A 20,326-nucleotide genomic window follows, 5' to 3' on the forward strand; every position below is an offset into this window, starting at 1 on the left:
GGATTAGCCCTGGCTCCTCCCCTTGCCAGCTGGGCCCCTCACCTGATCTCTCTCTAAACCAGTTTTTTCCAGCCATAAACATAATGACTACAACACCTTTTCATAGGATTGGAGAGTGCAAAGCAGAGAACATCCTTGAAACCACTTTGGAAACTCTTACTGCTGTACTTGTCAGGTCACCAAAACGGTTCTACCCAGTGGCTTTTTTTTTTTTTTTTTTTTTTTTTTTTTTCCAATCTCACATAAGACAGACAATGGAAGGGAAAATCAAAGTCATCATCCTCTTGTCAATCAATTCTTGGCTGGTTTTGTTGCTGGCTGCCTTGTAGACTCCCCAGGGAGCCCTCACCCCAGCCTGGGGCCATCTCCATAGTCCCTCTGGGGTGGGGTGTGGACTTGAAGCAGCCACTTCTTAAACTTCTGAATACCCTTGAAGGGACTTGGCCTTATCCTGAGTGGTCACATGCTTTCCTTGCTGAGAACACTGCCAGCCAAGAAACCAAAGCGTTTGCTTAAATGAATCTGTTAAACAGCTGCTTCAAATTCAACCTAACAGATCCCTTGGGGGCAAAAGGCAGCCTGACCTCACTGAGTTAAATGGCCACACTTTCCCTTCTGGTCTTAGAGTAGCTTTTTAACTAGCATCTTTATAGAATTATTCAACATTGAAAGTGGATATCTGTGGCCTATAATTTGAGAGATCTTTAATTTAATATAATTATAGGGACACTTCTGAAATTAATGTCCAAATAACCAAAGGCACTAGATGACTACCCCATACATTATTTCAGCACCTTCCTAAAATTAAAAAAAAAGAAAACATACAAAAATTGTTTTAAATTTCTGTCCATTCCCTCTTCTATGTCTATTCCATCTCTTCCCCAAAATGATACTTAAATTCAGAATTTTTTTACTAATTTTGAGTACTTCATTTGTTGCGACTGAGTTTATTAAGCCTCTAATGAAAATATTAGTAGTTTTTGGTTAAAGTCAGAGGCATTCATTAATAAAGAATCTTCAAGTATGAATATTCCAGAAATTTTCTCTGTGCTCTGTGATCAAGATTAATTTGCTGTAAAATTACCTTTCTCCAGAAGGCATCTGCACACATTTGAACTGAACTAGAATTTTTCAAAATAAGCCCTAAATTAAAAAAAAAAACAAAAACCTATTCTGTTATAAAACCAAAATAATTTCATACAACTTTCCTTTCCAGAAAGATTAGCAAATAAAAGAAGGCCTTCTTGTAAAATGTGGTCCTGACATGTCTTGGTAGAAAATAAATGTGCACTGAATTTCTCCTCTTCAAAAGAGAGATTCTCTGTCTGGCAGCCTCGGAAACCAAGGTAGGGCAGCAACTTCTGGCCAAAACAAAATTCAGGCTGCTGGGTGGGATCCAGGTGTTTCTCTATTAGGGGCCACACATACCCTGGGATACCTGTAGGAATACACTGCATACCTGCAGCACCTTCCTTACGTCATCCTAACCACATCAATGGCCCATCCTAACTTTTTTAAAATTGCAATATAGTTGATGTTCAATATCGTGTTAGTTTCAGGTGTACTACATAGTGATTTGGTATTTGCATACATCATGAAATGATCACCACTAGAGGCTAGTAACCATCTGTCCCCATACTAAGTTATTAAAATATTATTGACCACATTCCTTATATGACTTAACTTATTTTATAACTGGAGGGTTGTACCCTTAATCCCCTTCACCAATTTCGCTCCCCCCACCCCAACTTCTTAACTTCTGATTCATATTCGGGCCTGCAAAGTGCTTGTATTTGACAACTGTCCCTGTACATAAAGCTATCCCCTTTCGGGTCTTACAAAGCCATAAAATATTCATGGTCTTCTGTAGACCAAGCAAATTGTTTTTTAGTTACGGTAAAATGCACAAAATAAAAAACGTACCATGGTAACCATTTTTAAGTGTGCAGTTCAGAAGCATTAAGTATATTCACATTGTTGCACAACCCATCTCCAGAACTGTTTTCAACTTGCAAAACTGAAACTCCATGCCCATTGAACAGTTCCACTTACCCCCACCTCCAGCCCCTGGAAACCACCCTTTTATTTTCTGTCTCTGTGAATGTGACCACTCTCAGTACTGCATACAAGTGGAGTCATACAGTGTTTGTCTTTTTGTGCAAGCGAATGTTTTTAACCCTAATTGTGCCACATCAAATTCACAGCCAGAAAGCAGAAGATCTGAAAACTTGAACTTTATGAATGATTTTGTAAAACACATTCATACACATGCACACAGACTCGTAGACAGACACTATTCCGACAGCTCCAAGCTTGGGACAAAGGCCATCTGTGGGGGCCAGGAAGGCCTAATGTGTGAGAGTGCTACTCCAGGTGTCCCATCTGAGTGAGAAGAAAAAAAAGATGTGCTTGTGACTGCTGGGAAGGGTCAAGGTCTTTCAAGTTATACAAGAATGGACCTGCAGAGAGTGTTCTCAGGACATAATCTGGAGCGGAAACGACGTCAAACTAGTTGCAAGAGGGAACAGCAGCCACCTCCAAGATCAAATCCAGGGCCAGGTGTGCAAAGAGGCCTCAGGGCTCAGAGCTCTGGCCTGGGAATTTCACAAAAGCCTCATCCGGTTCTGCAGGTTTGGCTTTGAGGATGTGTTCCTATGCCTCCCAGTGTTGTCTGCTCCTCCCATGCCAGTCTGGCCCAGGGTCAAGGTAGTCTGGATCCAGGAGAAACCGGGGTGCAGGTGCCCCGGGGATTGTGACAGGAGGCCCATAAGGAGGAGCCCTTCTTACTGTCTCCACGCTGAAAACTACTGGGTTCTTACTTTACAAAACACCATGGGAAATTTGCTCAGGGGTGGAAGGCTTTGCTGGCTGCTTTGCTGGCTACTCCGCTGGTGTCAGGGCCAGAGTGGGGAACAGCAGAGGCTGGCAGCCGGGGGTCCCGCACTGCCAGGGTCCTGATGCAATGCGCCCCTCCTATGGCTTCTCCCATGTCCTAAGGTGGGGTGTCAGGAATGTAGCGAGAGAGGCCTTCACCAAGGGCTCTGGACTGTTATTCTCCCTTCTCCTTTGCCGCTGTACAGTTTATCCGGATAGTTCTTCCCTCCTGGAGAGCTTGCAGGGACAAGACCGCCTGTGCTGGCTGCCAGCGCCCAGGTGTGCCCAAGCTGGCTGCTCCTGGGGCGGGGCGGGTGGCCTCACTGGAGGGACACCTCCTCAGTCCTCCAGGCTTCCATCCTTGAGCCCAGAAGACCTGCTGGGCACTGCCTCTCCACGCAGCCCCGTCTCCCGCTGTGTCCCTCCGTGTCCCACCGAATCCCACTGCATCTCACGGTGTCCCACCCTGCCTGCCTTCCAAGGCCTTGTTCCCAGAGGTCCCCAATGCCCCCGCCCCCAATCCGCAAGCGGCCTCAGTCTTCCTGGGACTCCTTGCCGCATCTGTCCTGGCACTTTCTCGGGGGCTTCTCGGGTCCCATATAATATCCACATGTCTTATGTGTTTGGGAGGAGAAGGGGGCTTCCTCGAGATGCTAGTGGTGGCCCAGGTGGTTGGGCTGGGACAGGGATGTGGGTGCGGGAATGGGTGATGTGGGGCCGCCCTGCACACGTGTCCTCCCCTCTCCCAGATAATCTGGCTGCGTTCTCCTCATAATTCCCCCACTGGCCTGAGGGAAGCTCTCTCCTCTTTTATCTGTTTCTCTCTTATCTCTCTGTCTCTTTCCCGCAGTGCTGCAGTTTCTTGAAAAGTGAACCGCACATTTACCCTCACACCCAACAATTTCGCTTCCAGCTATTAATCCAAGAGAAGTGTCCCCACACAGACTTAGTAAGAGCATCCATAGCAGCTTTGTCCACAAAAACCCGAAACTGGCGACAACCCAGCTGCCCATCAGGCCTGGACAATGAGTGGCACAGCCGCACAAAGGAAGAGTACCCCGCAGTAAAGAGGGGTGGGGTCCTCACACATACAGGAATATGAATTGATCGCCAAAATGTGAGGCTGAGTGCATGAAAGAAGCCTGACACCAAGACCTCATCCTGGATGAGTTCGTTTCTGTGACATTCTAGAACAGGCAAGCTCGCCGTGGCCAGGCCTGCAGTGTGGGGGAGGGAACTCTTTCCAGCGATGGAAGTGCGCTCTATCTCGATTGTGGCAGAGGGTTACGTGGGTCAACACGTTGGTCAAAACTCAGTTAACTAAACGCACAGAAAGGAATGATTTTATTCCATGTAAATAGAATACCCTAATGAAGAGATTTCGTTATTTGTTCAAAGCCGCTTCATCCAGCTTCCCTGAGTGGGTGGCACAATTGTGGCTGGAAATGGGAGCTGGAATGACAGGCATCCTGACCGACGTGTCCAGCACACATTTCTTAGGTGGCACAGAAGGCCCATTGTGATCAGACACTGGTCTCTCTGCAGCCTGGTCTGCTCCTGGCCCTGAGCCCCAGGCAGCGCCAAATATCTGCCTATCTCTATGAGCTGTGCACGTTGACCTTTCGTAAATCTGACGGGCTCTTCTCTCTGCCTTCAATACCCCCCACCCTTTATCTTCTTTGCTAGAAAGTTCCATGCTTCCTTCAGGGTCTTCCCCGCCTCCCCTGGGCTCTCACTAAAGTGCGCTAGTAATAGTGTATGATAACATCTGTCCTCCCACAAGTCTGTAGCCGCCCTGAGGTCAAGGACTGCATCATATTCCTGTCTGCATCCCCCAAAGCACCCAGCATACTCCCTTGAATGCCTGTTAGACCTAAAAAATTTGCTAAATAAATTCTCACATCCTCCCTAAGAAATAGATGTTATTCTCTTCAACGTGCAGTTGAGAAAAATGCAGCTCAGAGAGTTTAAACAATGATGCTGAGGATCTCAAAGGCAGGAAGGATGGGGCGGAGTTAAGTCTAAGGCTGTCAAGCCTGTGCTTTTTACCTTCACTCAGTCAGTCAACAAACATCAAATGCCTACTGTGTGCTCACAAAGAGTGGAAACATATACTGGGTGGAAACAGGAATGAATGAATGAACACAGGCTGCCTTTCCTCCTCTCTGCCGTCTGCACCAGTATGTGTAGCAGGTGTCCGCCCTGGAGGGACCTAGTCCAGAGAAACTTCACACACCCGCTCTCAAAGGCAGCCAGCTCTAGATCTAAGGGGTTAGTTTGGCTGATGGATTTAGAGTCCTTTGGTGGGCTTATAGTGACAGCTGTGTTTTGCATTTTACTATAAAAATCTCGTTGGTTTTATTAACTAGGTTTGTGCCTGCACTGCTTGCATTTTTGCTTGAATTTGAATGTGCAGTATGTGGCCCCCACATATGGAAAGGGCCAAACGTAACTTTCTCTGTTAACTTATAAATTTCATGGCTCAGCTGATGCCTTGAGCAGGGATGGAATGTAGTAAATGCCCAGGTAATTTGCTGAGAATAAATTTTGCCCGTTTCATTTGCTGAAGCTTGATTGTGAGTGAGTGGACATTCTTAGCCAGATTTCTAAAAAAAAAAAAAAAATCTTTAATTTCCTATGTCTGTCTGCAGTATGTCAGGAAATAGCTCAGAGATCATTTCACTTTGCTTGAAAACAGAGTTAATCTTTTATTTGGGCCCAAATATGACTTTTTTCCCCCTCCTTTCCAATTCGTTGGTGGGATAAAATTGTGCTGTACGTTTTACTTCATGGTACCACCCAGAACAGTGCAACTTAGAAATCAGTACTGCATTTTACTTTATGTTTTTATAAGAATTAAACTTATCATCAAGATATGATGAAACCAAATTATTGCTACTTAAAACAGCATGAATGAATCTCATAAACATGATATTGAGTGAGGAAAAAGAATACAGAAGAGTATATACACGTCATGATTCCATTAATATGAAGTTCAAAAAGAGGCAAAATGGATCTGTAGGAAAGGAAGCAAGGGCAGTGGTTCTCACTGGGGGATAGTGACTATGGAGGGGTCCAGGGGAGCTTCTGGGATGCTGTCACTGGCCTATTTCTTGATCTGAGTTCTGATTACGTGGGTGTGCACACTGTGAAAGTTTATAAAATTATTCACCACTTATGGTCCAGTCTGTATGCATGGCATGCATCTTCAGAAATGAAAACTGTGTTGACACCCAATTTCAGTACCTTTTCCAGTTAAAATGATGTCATTTTATTTTATTTTTGTTTTATTTTTGTATTTATTTAACAATATTATATATTTTTAAACTGAGGTATAGTTAATATACAATATTATATGTTACAGGTATACAACAGAGTGATTCAATTTTTAAAGGTTATACTCCATTTACAGTTATTATAAAATATTGGCTGTATTCCCCATGGTGTACAATGCATCCTTGTGGCTTATTTTATACCTGAGAGTTTGTACCTCTTAATCCTCCACCTCCATCTTGCCCCTCCCCCTTTCCTCTCCCCACTGGTAACCACTAGTTCCTTCTCTATATCCGTTAATCTGTTTCTTTTCTGTTATATTCACTAGTTTATTGTATTCTTTTAGATTCCATATGTAAGTGATATCTTACAGTATTTGTCTCTTCTGACTTATTTCACTTAGCATAATGCCCTCCAAGTCCATCCATGCTGTACAAATGATGGATTTTTATCCAATTGTCCTTTATCTTCTGTAAACCAGCAAGTAGTAATAATAAGATAAAATTTGTTTTTAGTTTTTAATTCTATATCATTGAATGAAGGGCTTCGTTTAATTTAATCAACATTTTGGCCATTTGTCCTAAGGTAATCTATAAGATTACCTGTGTCTATCTTAATTGATTTCTTAGGATTTTGCCCAATATGACTATTTCCATTTGTTCTTTTTAAAAAAAATTTTTTTAATAGAGGTACTGGGGATCAAATCCCCAACCTTATACATGCTAAGCATGCACTCTACCACTATACCCTCCCCCTGCTTCCATTTGTTCTTACATTTTTAAAAGGTACATGATATACAAAAATAACATTTTCTCCATAGTTCATTTCCTACTTAGAACCTTCTGATTTCTTGTTTTGTTCTTTAATAAAAATGTGTAGGTGCAAAATGTGATGAGGTTAACACACACAAGAATGCCACTTTGGAACATGAGGTCGAGGGATGTTTTCAGGTTCCAGGGACCCCACACCAGCCAATTCTGTAAGCTAAGGAGCTAGCACTATCCCCAAATCATGATGCTCATTTGTAAACTCCTTCCTTTGGTATTTATTTAATTTTTTTCTTTAAGCCTTGAATATTTATATGATTAATAATCAGTAGAGTTCTACCAAAATCCAAATTTCTAGCTTCTCGCTCTTTTTTTTTTTTAATTATTCTTTTTTTGGGGGGGTAATTAGGTTTATTTATTTTTATTTATTTTTCAACAGAGGTGCTAGAAACTGAACCCAGGACCTAGTGCATGCTAAGCATTCACCCTACCACTGAGCTATATCTCCCAATTTCTAGCTTCTCTTACTCAGGAAATCAGGTGACAAGGGACCTATGTTCCTGACTGGCAAGAGCTTGCTGACTGACGTTAACTTTATCAGGCATCTGACATGTGACAGGCATTAGCCCTGTGCCAGGACTGGGAATCAAAAAATGAATGAGAGGAGATCTTTGTTCTCAAGAAATCAGAGTCGAAAAAGTAAGCTAAGAGACGTATACAGATATTTATAATACAAGCTAGATCTGGTAAATGTCCTAAGAGATTTATAAAAAGCTATAAAATTCCACAGAAGGGAGAAATCACCTATAAATAGAGAGCTCACCAAGACCTTTACCATTTTTTTTTCAAATTATAAATAAAACATTCTTGTCATAGAAAAATTAGAAGTTTCAAACATATGAAAGACCAAAAAACAAAAAAACAAAGAAAAATATAAAAGACCATTTTAAGTTTAAGCACCCAACCATACCACCTCCACATATCTTGGATATTTCTTCCAATCTGATTTTTTAATGTGTGTTTCTTAATAAAAATGATATAACATATTTACAGCCTGCTTTTAGTTCCCCAAGATACATCCCTCCTCCACTGAAGCAAACTTGGAGCTGGAAAGAATGATTGTAATCCACTATTTCCAAACTCTGGAACCTGATCAAACACTTACATAACAACAAGCAGAGTGCTTAAAGAGGGAGAGGCTACTGATTTTTCACAGTGTATACAAACTAGCTACTGTTGCCCACTCCTCAGTCCCACTGTGACGGGATAGCAGCCTCTGTTCCAGGAGTAGATGGATTGGTGCCAGGATGGGCAGTAGGGATTTGGTCCTTCAAAAATTTGAGATTGTGCATTATGGCTGGTCTGGTAGTTCCCTAAGGGACTAGTGCAGATAAACCTTTCATGAAAAAAACTCTCAACAAAGGAGGACTAGAAGAAAACTTCCTAAACATGATAAAGACCATAAATGTAAAACCCACAGCAAACATCACACTGAGTGGTGAAAGACTGAAAACTTTTCCCCTGAGATCAGGAACAAAAGAAGGATGCTCAGTTTGGCCACTTCTATTCGACATAGTACCAGAAACTTTAGCCTGAGAAAGAGACAAGAAAAAGAAATGAAAAGCATCAAAATTGGATAGAAAGAAATAAAATTATCTCTGTTCACAGATGATATGTAGAAAGGCCTAAAGAATCCATTAAAAACATCATTAGAGCTAATAAATTTGCAGAATATAAAAATAAACACATAAAAATCAGTTTTATTTCTATGTACTATCAATGAACAATCTGAAAAGGAAATTAAGAAAACAATTCCGTTCACAAGAGTATCAAAAGAATAAAATACTTGGGAATACATGTAACCAAGGAGACAAAAGTTTTGTATACTGAAAACTTCAAAACATTGCTGAAAGATACTAAAGAAGACCTAAATAAAAAGAAGGATATCTCTAATTCACAGATTGGAAGATTTAATATTACTAAAATGACAGCAATACCCAAAGTGATATGCAGATTCAACTCAATCCCTATCAAAGTCCCAATGGAAATTCTTGCAGAAATACAAGGACCCATCCTAAAATTCATACGGAATATCAAGGGACCCTGAGTAATCTTGAAAAAGAAAGTTGGAGGACACACATTTCCCAACTTCAAAACTTCCTATGAAGCTACAGTAGTCAGAACAGTGTGGTACTGGCAGAAGGACAGACGTTTAGACCAACAGAATAGAACAGAAAGCCCAGAAGTAAACCCAAGGTTATTCAATAGGGAAAGGACAGTCTTTTTGACAAATGGTGCTGTGAAACTGGAAATTAAATGAATGTGCATGGGAATTTAAAAAAAAAATTTTCTCTGTGAAAAGGGGGAAAAAGGGAATAAAGTTAAAATGGCACAGTTGACACACACACAAAAAAACCACAGTGGGGGAGGGAGGTGGAGGAGGAGAATGAGGAGGGCGTCCCCATTGCAGGACCCGAGCCAGCAACCTGGGATGCTAGCATCTCTACCCCAGCGCAAGCTTCCTCCCAGGGTCACTGCCCTGTCCCACCTTGTGCTCCCCCAACTTCCTGGGAGGTGGATGGTGAGAAGTCAGATACCCAGGCTGGGGAGAGGAGGAACTGTGCTCGGGGAATGGGCCTGGGGTCAGACCATGCACAGGGTGTGACAGCTAAAGGCCCCCAGTGTCTCCCCCCGAGGGAGGGACTTGGGTGAGGAGTGTGGACACCAGAGGCCAGTGTTGGCTCCTCTTCCAGCATCAGGCGAGAGGCAGAACAGTCAGAGCCTCCTGGGCAAAGTACTTCACGTTCACGTCCTGGTCCTGAGTCAGCCTCTCTAGGATGGGCTTGGCCTTGCTCTGCAGTGTGCTCTTGTCCCGGATGAGCCCTGTCTTCTGTAGGGACTTGGTCACATTAAAGTGGACATTGGCGACTGGGTCCCCAGTCATACTCAGCACTGTGGGTAGCATGCGCTTGGTGGTGATGTCTTACCCTGCACTGCAGGCACAAATTAAGTCAAAATGGATCAGATGAAAATTTAAGAGCTAAAACTATGAAACTCTTTCAAGAAAACATAGGGGAATATCTTCATGACCTGGGATTTAGCAACAGTTTCTTAAGTAGATACCAAAAGCAATGGCAAATAAGCAAATAAATAGGTCAATGAGACTTTATCAAAATTAAAATTTTGTGCATCAAAGTACATGTTATTTCACTATTTAAGAAAGTGAGAAGACAACACAGGATGGGAAAAAATACTTGCAACTAATAAATCTGATAAGAGATTAATTATAACCAGAATATACCAAGAACTACTACAATACCTCAAGGACAAAAAGGACAACCCAACTGAAAAATGAACCAAGGACTCAATTTCTCCAGTGATTTAAAAATGGACGATAAGCCCATGACAAGTGCACAACTTCGTTTGCCGTGATGGAAATCCAAACCAAAACAGCCACAACGAGATACCACTTCAAACCCACTAGGTTGGCTATTATTAAAACACTGGCAAGCACGCACATGCACGCGTGCACGCGCCCACACACACACAAATCAAGGGGAAAATAACAAGTGGTTGTGAGGATGTGGAAAAATTGGAACCCTCACGTATTGCTGGTGGGAATGTGAAATGGTGCAGCCCCCATGGAAAACAGTTTGATGGTTCTTCAAGAAGTTCAGCATAGGATTTCCATATGACCCAACAATTCCATTTCTAGGTCTAGATCTAAAAGAAATGAAAACAGGGACTCAGACAGATACTTGGACATGAATGTTCATAGCAGCATTATTGACAATATCCAATAGGTGGAAACAACCCAACTGATAAACAGATAAATCAAACGTGGTGTATCTATACAACGGAATATACTCAGCCATAAAAAGGAATGAGTTTCTGATATATAGTACAACATGTAATCTTGAAAACACGCTAAATGCAATAAGCCAGGCACAAGAGGACAGATGTTGTATGATTCCATTTTTATGAGATATTTAGAATAGGCAAATTTTTGGAGACAGCAAGTAGAATAGAGGTTACCAGGAGCAGGAGGAGAGGGGAGAATGGGAGATATATCTTAATGGCTACAGTTTAAGAAAAAAAACTTTTATTGAAGTATAGATGGTTTACAGTGTTGTGTTAATTTCTGGTGTACAGTATAGTGATTCAATTATACGTATATATTCCTTTTCATATTCATTTTCATTATTGGCTATTACAGGGTACTGAATATAGTTCCCAGTGTATACAGTAGGACCTTGTTGTTTGGATAGTTTTTGGGGGATGACAAAATTTCTAGAAATAGTGGTGATGGTTACACAACATTGTGAATGCATGTAATACCATTGAGTTGTATACTTAAAAATGGTTAAAAGGGTAAATTTTATGTTATATATATTTCACTATAATAAAACAAAACCAAAAATCCATACCAAACTTAGACTTTCTTGTTATTTATAAAGATTGAAAGAGTATGTTATGGGGAGCCTGTAGTTCAGTGATAGAGCACATTTGGCATGCAAGAGGTCCAGGGTTCAATCCCCCTTACTTCCATCATCATCATCATCATCATCATCATCATCATCATCATCATCATCATCATCATCATCATCATAGATGAAACTAATTAACTCCCCCTCCGCAAAAAAAAAAAAAAAAGAAGAAGAAGAAGAAGAAAGAATGTTAAAGGGAAACCTTTTTCACTATTTAGGAAACAATGCTGACTCAACAGGACTCAGATGAACATTGAGAATAAGCAGGTTCAAGACTGAAGTATCAAACCAGGATACCTATTCACCTATTCCCAGTTTATACTGAGAAACAGAAATGTCCTATGGACCAAAGGGGCTTTTGTTCTAAGCTGCTTCTGTTCTGCCTGCAATCTATACGGAGAGGGAAAGCCCTGCCTAGACCGGGATTTCCCCGCTGCTTGGCAGCTGCCCAGGAGATGGGAGAGGTTGCGGCAGGATTCAGCAGTCTCAGCCCTTTCTCCCACCTCCTCGCCCAGGACCTAAGTACCTTAACGTTCCTTCGGCCGCCTGCTTCTGGGATTTCCAGAAATGCTCAGAAGCAGCATGCTCGGGGCCACTGATGAAACTGATAAGCCCGCGGGAAGGGCAGGACGACTTCCGCCCGCCTGGAAAACGGTGGCCCGGGGCTGCCAGGGAAGTGACGACCCTGCGGGGTCTGCCCTGCGAGCCCCCGGGAGGCGGCCGCACGCCCAGAGCGACCCCCGGGGCGCGAGCGCGACCCACCTAGACCCGCGGACCCGGAGGGAGAGCCTTCAAGGGACCGAGAAACGGAAAGCCCCACACAGGGAGAAGATGGAGGAGATAAAAAGAGAAATATCGAAATCTTGCTCTGGGGAGAATATGTCCATGCATCTCTGTCTCTCAGTCTCTCTGTCGCTGCGGGGGAGGCTTTTCTCACCATTGATTCGTAACACTGACGTTATGGGGGAAAAAATAGGTAACTTTGGCCGTGTAAAAATGAAACTTCAGTGTAACAATAACACACACACAATGTCACAGTCAAAGACAGACTGGGAAATGTTTAACAAGTTAAACAAAAGGAGAATTTCTTTCTCCTTAAAAGCACTCATACAAGAAAATAAGGATATTAAAAAAGAGTAAAGGACGCAAAGGACATGATTAATTTGCAGAAACATAAATGCAGATAGCTAATAAAAATATGCCCAACTTCATTCACAAGGTACACATAGAACTGCTTTAAAAAAATTACTTTCCATTGAAATTCGACAGGTGTGGAGGAAATGGGCATTTTCATACCCTGTATGTACAGTGGTGCAATCTTTCTGGAGGGCAAATTCACAATGTGTATCAAAATGTTAGGTGCACAGATCTCTCTCCCCCTCCTTTTTTTACATTTAAAAGGTCATTTAAAGTTTTTATTGTGGTAAGAACACTTTGAGATCTATGCTCTTAACAAAATGTTATGTGTACATTATTGTCGACTATACGTACAACATTGTACAGCAAAGCTCTAGAACCTACACATCTTGCTTAACAAAGTTCATGGATGTTGGTTAATAACTCCCCATTTGCCCTTTTCTCCAGCCTCTGACAACCACCATTCCACTCTTTGATTCTATGAGTCTGACTAGTTTACATACCTCATATTAGTGAAATCACAACGTATTTATCTTTCTGTGACTGACCTATTTCACTCAGCATAACTTTCTCAAGGTTCATTCCTGTTGTTGCATATCGCAGAATTTCCTTCTTTTTTAAGGCTGAATAGTCTTCCGTTATATATATATAATATATATATATATATATTATATATATATCACATTTTTCTTTATCCATTTATCTGTCAATGAACGAGTTTAGGTTGTTTCCACACACTGATTACTGTGAATAGTGCTACAGTGAACATAGGCAGGTGCCCAGAACCTTTTATGTGATAATTTTGCTGCCAAGAATTTGCTTTACAAACATGCCAGGCAACAATATAGCAAATACCAAGAAACAACCTAAAAGTCCATCATTAAAGAATTACTTAGAAGAATATTCATAGTATGATCTCATTTCTATACATTTTTAAGTGATGTGTTTACACCAGTATAGGATTTTTTTTTTTTTTTTGGAAAGATAACTTTGATTAGAGGTATTAGAAGGCAAAGAGAGTTTCTCCCTCTTTTTATTTTTTATTTTATTTTTAATTGAAGTATAGTGGATTAACAATGTTGCATTAGTCTCTGATGTATAGCCTAGTGATTCAGTTATACAGATATATATATTCTTTTTCATTACAGTTTACTACAGGATATTGAATATAGTTTCCTGTGCTATACAGTAGGACCTTGTTGTTTATCCTCCCCCTTTCAAAAAAAAACAAACATATTCATGCTATTGTATTTTTTAAAATTCCATCCATCCTTTGACATTCATTGCAAATGCTACCTCCTCCATGAAAAAAATGCCTCCTTTATCGCCAGCCATCTCATAGAATCTCATGGCATTTAACTGCATGTACTGTGTGTTTGATTCATTTGTCCTATCAGCCTGGATGAGATGACTGTAGTGTACAAATAAATAGACAATAGTTAAAAATTCAGACTTGGACATTGGGTGATATAGATTAGAATCTGGGTTTTGCCAACTGTGTATCCTTGGCCAAGTAACTTAACCTTTCTGAGCCTTTTTAGCATATGAGGAGGTTCTAAGCACCTACCAAGGTGGGTAGTTGTCAGTTCAATGAGATAATCTGTTTTAAGTGTTGAACACAGCATGTGACTGAGAAGGAATGCTCAATACATGTCAGCCCTTGTTATACATTTCTGGAGGACAGTGACCTTCTCCTGGGCTTTCCAGAATTTAAGAGGTGCTCATATTCTTTCCTGTTGCTCACTCTGGGGTCAATCTGAGTTCATCTGGGATTGGACGACACAGTCTGCTGCAATGAATGAAGTCAAAGGCTCCAGGTACAACCCAGAGGCTGGCCAACCCCTCTCCTTAGATTCCTGGGGGAGAGAGAGAGACGATGATTAGCATATTTCCCACTGCTGGGAAAGCAGTTAAAAGTAGTATGTGACATACTGATGGTGGGCTAACTTCACACTGGAACAGCATCATTATTTTTGACTTCTTTTTCCCCTCCTCTAATCCATTGTTCAAAAATTCCCTTTATTCTTAGATGAAAACTTCCCCAATGTGTCTACCTTAATTATGACAAACACTGGGTCCAGAAGGGGGTTAAAAATGTTACTATGATTCACCAGAAAAAAGAAGAAAGGCTTGGTAAATGCAGAGTTAAGAATCAAGCACTTGGACATTAAGTTGATATTGGAAATAAAAAGAGAAAAGAGAAAGAACGGGGATATTTGTTTTCAGTATTAAATCCAGATTTTCCTTTTCTTGATTTTATGAATGATATGTTGCAAGGCTATTGGTTATGCATTTTATTTGGGAGTAACTTTTCTTGACTAGATGTTTTACTCAAGGTTTCTGAGTACTCTCCAATATTCTTGGCAGAGATGTATTCTGAAAGGATATGCTGCAGCAATATCAGTTATTTTATTATTTGTATAACCTGATCAGTCAGGTGTGATAACAAGTCCTCCTTTTAATCCAAAGATAAGTATTAGTATTTGTAAATATATTTTCTTAAATCTTTGGGTAAAAAGCATTTTTAAAATTCTTTAGTTAGAAAAGAAACATGAATAATTTGTTTATGAGACATTTTAAAATAATGTTTTGAATGCTAACTTGTACCATCTAGTATTTGTATAAGATTTAAGAGTTTATAAAGTATTTTCATTTATATATCATCTTGTTCCCCCAGATCCTTGAGGGAGGCAGAGAAATGTTAACTTACAGAGATTTGATGTTTTAAAAATTAAGTTGCACAACAATTACAGCAATATTAACATAATACTAAATAGAAGATAACATTCATCTCAATCCTGTTAAAACAACAAACAAAACTATTTCAATATTTCAACTTGTGTTACATGAATTAGATTTACTGCATAGGGCAGATGTTTGCCCAAAAGGCATAGCAAGAGCTGGAAGTTCTATTTAGATCACATCTACATTATTATTATGAATAAATCATGATTGGATTTAGTTTTTTTCCACCTTTGGAAGAGTTCTATAAAAGGTAATTCATCCAGGATTTGAAATATTCAAATTGTCCAAACAAAAAACTGTTCAAAACAGTGTTTTATAAACAGTTCAAAAAGCACCTTTGTTAACAACAGAGAAGTTATCTGTTAGAAGGTAGACAGCCACCCAGAAGCTAAAGATGTCATTCTGGCCCTACCCATGTGATCTGGACTGGGCAGCAAATCCTAACTGGGGACTCAGCTAAAAGATCAAACTGCTATTTTACAGATGATATATATTTTACACCCCTTTATCTCTATATGCTGTACCATGTATATACTGTAAAGAAAATAAAATAATTGGACCCAGAAGTTATTGGGCCTGTGTCAAGAAGACTCATGGAAAAAGAGACCTGAATTTAGTGTTCATCAAAATACTAATGTATTTTGAAAAATGGGTGTGTAAAGAGTATCTCAGCTTTTGCTAGAGTTATGGTTTTGGGCAATCTAAAATATAAAACAGGTTCACAAAAAGATTAATTATTCAGTTTGGATTCCAAAGAGCTTCTTTTGAAAAAGAGCACGGAATAATCTCAACCACAGTGACCTTGACCAAGTGCATAGGTGAGGTTCTGTCAACATAGGTGGTTGGGGCTTCCTATGGGAGTGGGTCCCATGATAATGGAGAACGCAGACTCCTGATATCAAGTATTAAAAATCCAAGAAGGTTACTATTCTTCAGGACTGGTGAAGATATTCAAACTATACCACATCACTTGCTATTTAAGAGCAGTTAAAGGTGGGTGGGTATAGCTCAGTGGTAGAGTGCCTGCTTAGCATGCATGATGTCCTGTGTTCAATCCCAAGTACTTTCACTGAACATAAACAAATAATTACCTCCTCCCCTAAACATTTTTTTTAAATGAAAAGGTAAAAGCAGTTAACAAGGCTGTACGGGCTGCATCTATGCGAAGATGCATTTAAGTCGGTGGAAGAACGCACACTTGGTTTAGATCCATCTCTAGCCTGGCTGAGGCCCCTCTGACTTGGCTTTTGTCTCCCACAGTACAGTTGCCCCCCTTATCTGCGGTTTCGCTTTCCACAGTTTCAGTTACAGGCAGTCGGAAAATATCACAGCCATCCCTTGGTCTCCCAGAGGGATTGGTTCCAGGACCACCCCCCAACACCCCCCACCAAATGCCAAAATCTGCAGATGCGCAAGTCTGTTATGTACAATGGTGTAGTATTTGCATACAACCTACACACATCCTCCCTCCCACATACTTTTGTATACTTTTAATCATCTTTATATTATTTATAACACCTAATACAATGTAAATGCTATGTAAATAGTTGTAAATACCATGTAAATACTATGTAAATAGTTGCCTACCCTGAGCCAGCAAATTCAAGTTTTGCTTTTTGAAAGTTCCTGGCATTTTTTTGTTTGTTTGTTTTAGAATAGTTTCCATCCACAGTTTGTTGAATCCACAGAGGCAGCTGCGGAACCCGCGGATACTGAGGGCCGACTGCAAATGGAAAATTCCAGAAATAAACAATTCATAAGTTTTAAATTTCACGCCTACCCGCTCCCGTCTTGCCTGGGATGTGAATCATCCCTTTGTCCAGCATATCCTGCCCAGTAGTCACTTAGTAGCTGTCTGGGTTATCAGATCAACTGCTGTGGTATCACAGTGCTTGTGCTCAAATAACCCTTCTTTTACTTAATAATGGCCCCAAAGCGCAAGAGTAGTGATGCTGGCCGATCCAATATGCCAAAGAGAAGCCGTAAAGTGCTTCCTTTAATTGAAAAAGTGAAAGTTCTTGACTTAGTAAGGAAAGAAAAAAAATCCTATGCTGAGGTTGCTAAGATCTACGGTAAGAACGAATCTTCTATCCGTGAAATTGTGAAGAAGGAAAAAGAAATTCGTGCTAGTTTTGCTGTAGCGCCTCAAACTGCAAAAGTTACAGCCACGGTGCGTGATAAGTGCATAGTTAAGATGGAAGAGGTTTTAAATTTGTGGCTGGAAGACATGAACAGAAAACACGTTCCTATTGACAGCAACGTGTTGCGTCAGAAAGCACTGAGCCTGTATGAAGACTTCAGCCAGGGATCCCCTGAAACCAGTGACACTAAGCCATTTACTGCGAGTAAGGGATGGTTACACAGATTCAGGAATAGGTTTGGACTGAAAAATATAAAAATTACTGGAAAAGCTGCGTCTACTAAGGAAGAAGCTGTAGCTGCATATCCAGCGGAGTTGTTGATGAAGGAGAAAGGATATTATCTGAAGCAAGTCTTCAACTGTGATGAAACTGGGCTCTTCTGGAAGAAGATGCCCCATAGAACCTACATTCATAAAAGTGCAAAGGAGGCATCAAGGCATAAAACACGGAAGGACAGACTAACTCTGGTGCTACCTGGCATCTCATGTCATCCCAAGAAGGGTGAGTACAGTGCAATAAGATATTTTGAGAAAGAGAGAGACCACATTCACCTTTTATTGCAGTATATAGTTAAAATTATTATTTTATTATTAGTTATTATTCATCTCTTACTGTGCCTAATTTATAAATTAAACTTTATCACAGGTATATGTGTGTAAGAAAAAATATAGTTTATGTGGGGTTCTGTACTATCTTTGGTTTCAGGCATCCACTGGGGGTCTTGCAGTGTAACCTCCATCGATGAGGGACTACTGTATGCAGTAGAATGGAGTGTCATGTTATTTGGATACTTGTCTGCAGGACTACATACACTAGGTCAAACATTAAAAAGACATATAAGTATTTGATATAATTGGAAATAATGTGCAAGATTCTGCCAGCTGTCAGCCTCTGTGCACTTACAAGTTAAGTAAGTTATGAGCCAAGAGCTGAGAATCTGCTCTCCTGCAATTTCAGTCTTGGCACAGGCACCTCGTTATGTTGAATATGATTCTAAACAAAGTTGAGTGTGATTTAAACAAAGGAGGATTCTGTACAAAATCATCCCTAAATACAAATCAATGATTTTTTTTTTCATTTGTTGCTCAGTCCAAGAAACAGCAGTTTGATCCTGTGTTAGAAAAAAACTGGCTGTGCTGAGATGGTATCCAAAGTGGCTTGTGGGGGTATAGCTTAGTGGTAGAGCACCTGACTGCAAAGTGGCTTCTGACAATGGTCACATTTAATGTAGCATCTGTACCAATGAGATGAGGGAGAAATTGGCCAATGAATAGCAACAAGTGAACCAGTAACAGCCAACGTGGTGAGCAGGCCTTGGGAAAGACTGAAAATGCATGATATTTATGACTCTAAGACATGAATTTGAGAGTTACACCTGTCAGTAGCTGTGCCCTGAGAAAACAGCTTGGGCTCTACAAACTGTTCACAACACATACCCTTCCACACACTGTTCATTGTCCCCAAAGGGTCAGCTTTTTATCCAGAGGCAATTCCAAGTCAGCTAAAGTTTTAAGAACTGCTTCAACCTCAAGGAAGCTGGAGTTGTTCATGAAGCAGCAGCAAAATTTCACACTGAGCTGTTAAATTCATAAAAAAAAGGAAGGGACTATCTCCCAAGTAAGTTTTTAACGACAAGGGCAATCTTGACTAAACGAACTTTTGCCTTGCTAACTCACTTTGTTAACATCCTTTCAAGGCTACTCCACGTCTCCACCGCACCCGGTGCATCCTCCCTTTACTGTCCTCAACCTCCCAGTCTTCCAAGAAATCATTCAGGACTCCAGTCCCTCCATACAACACACTGATGCTCACAGCAGCTGGCTATTTGCCGCTTGTAAGCTGGCTGCTCTTACCAGCTGAGTTGTAGGCTTCTCAAGAGTTAATGTTTGTTCCTGAATATGTCAATTGTACTCGGTGTTGGGAAGACGCTATTTAATGAAATATTCCAAAATGCTAATGAAATGTGAGAGCAAAAAGATAATTGTTCTTATGAAAAAAGAATGCTGTGGAGAGACGTGACAAAGGAGAGTCAAAATCTAATTAGGCGAGGACAAAATGACGGTAAAAGATTGCAGGGGCAATCGGAAAAATGCCGAAGTCTTCAGTAATCAGATTGCTTAGGAGGGATCTTTAAATTCCCCATCTATTTTTTAAAAATCCAACATGGAAATTCTAGACGAGGCTTTATGGGTGCGGTCTACGGAAGAAAGAAGATGGGGAACGCCAATCTGCGAACCCAAATTCAAAGGGATGGTTTTGGACCTACATCAAAAGACTAGCTGCTCGGAAAGTTTTCTAGCCAGCGACAAAGGCTGGAAAAAGCGCCGTGGTCGCCACCTACCGAGGAGGTGGGGGGGAGGGGGAGGGTGGCCGGCATGGCCCGAATCTCTGGTGGGTAGAAACATCACAAAAATCCTTCGATTTTGTGCTTTACATAAACATCTAAAATCCCTGGGCTGTCTCCTAACTTGGGTGAATAGTAAAGTCTCACCATTTTCGAAATTCACGACCTAATGAAAGTTGAGATGCAAAAAATTACCAGGGGGATGGGGCTGGAGCAAAATGGCTTAGCGGTTGACAAGAACAAAACAGGCTGCAAATCACGTTTTCTGTTCTCCTCCATGGCTTTTCCTCCTTAACTTTCCTTCTAAACGTTGAGTGAGAGAGCAAAGCTTGGGGGTGGGGGGGTTAAGTAAAAACAGAAGGGTGCCCTTTCCTCACCCGTCCAAAGTTGGGGTAACAATTTCTTTTGGCCGCGTTTGAGGCAAACTTTCAAAACTAACAGGAGTTCTTTGTGTCCCGGAGGGTGGTGCAGGGCGGAGGAAGTCCCTTGGCAGAGCATGGAAGGCAGCAGGCCGGCCGGGGCCTCCCCGGCCTTTGCAGTGTCCCGGCCTCTCAATTT

At 41.1% G+C, this 20,326-nt stretch overlaps 1 long non-coding RNA gene across 1 annotated transcript; it reads right to left on the minus strand.

Annotated features, from left to right (window-relative positions):
- Positions 1-6,222: 6,222 nt before the first annotated feature.
- On the minus strand, positions 6,223-20,278 carry LOC141573883 (uncharacterized). The gene is made up of 3 exons (XR_012500276.1): positions 20,146-20,278; positions 16,871-17,006; positions 6,223-14,394 (listed from the first exon to the last, which is right to left on the minus strand). It is a non-coding gene; the product is annotated as an uncharacterized LOC141573883 (long non-coding RNA).
- Between the last annotated feature and the right edge of the window lie 48 nt (positions 20,279-20,326).

Source organism: Camelus bactrianus, chromosome 18 (assembly GCF_048773025.1).
Source record: "Camelus bactrianus isolate YW-2024 breed Bactrian camel chromosome 18, ASM4877302v1, whole genome shotgun sequence".
Taxonomy (NCBI): Eukaryota; Metazoa; Chordata; class Mammalia; order Artiodactyla; family Camelidae; genus Camelus; species Camelus bactrianus.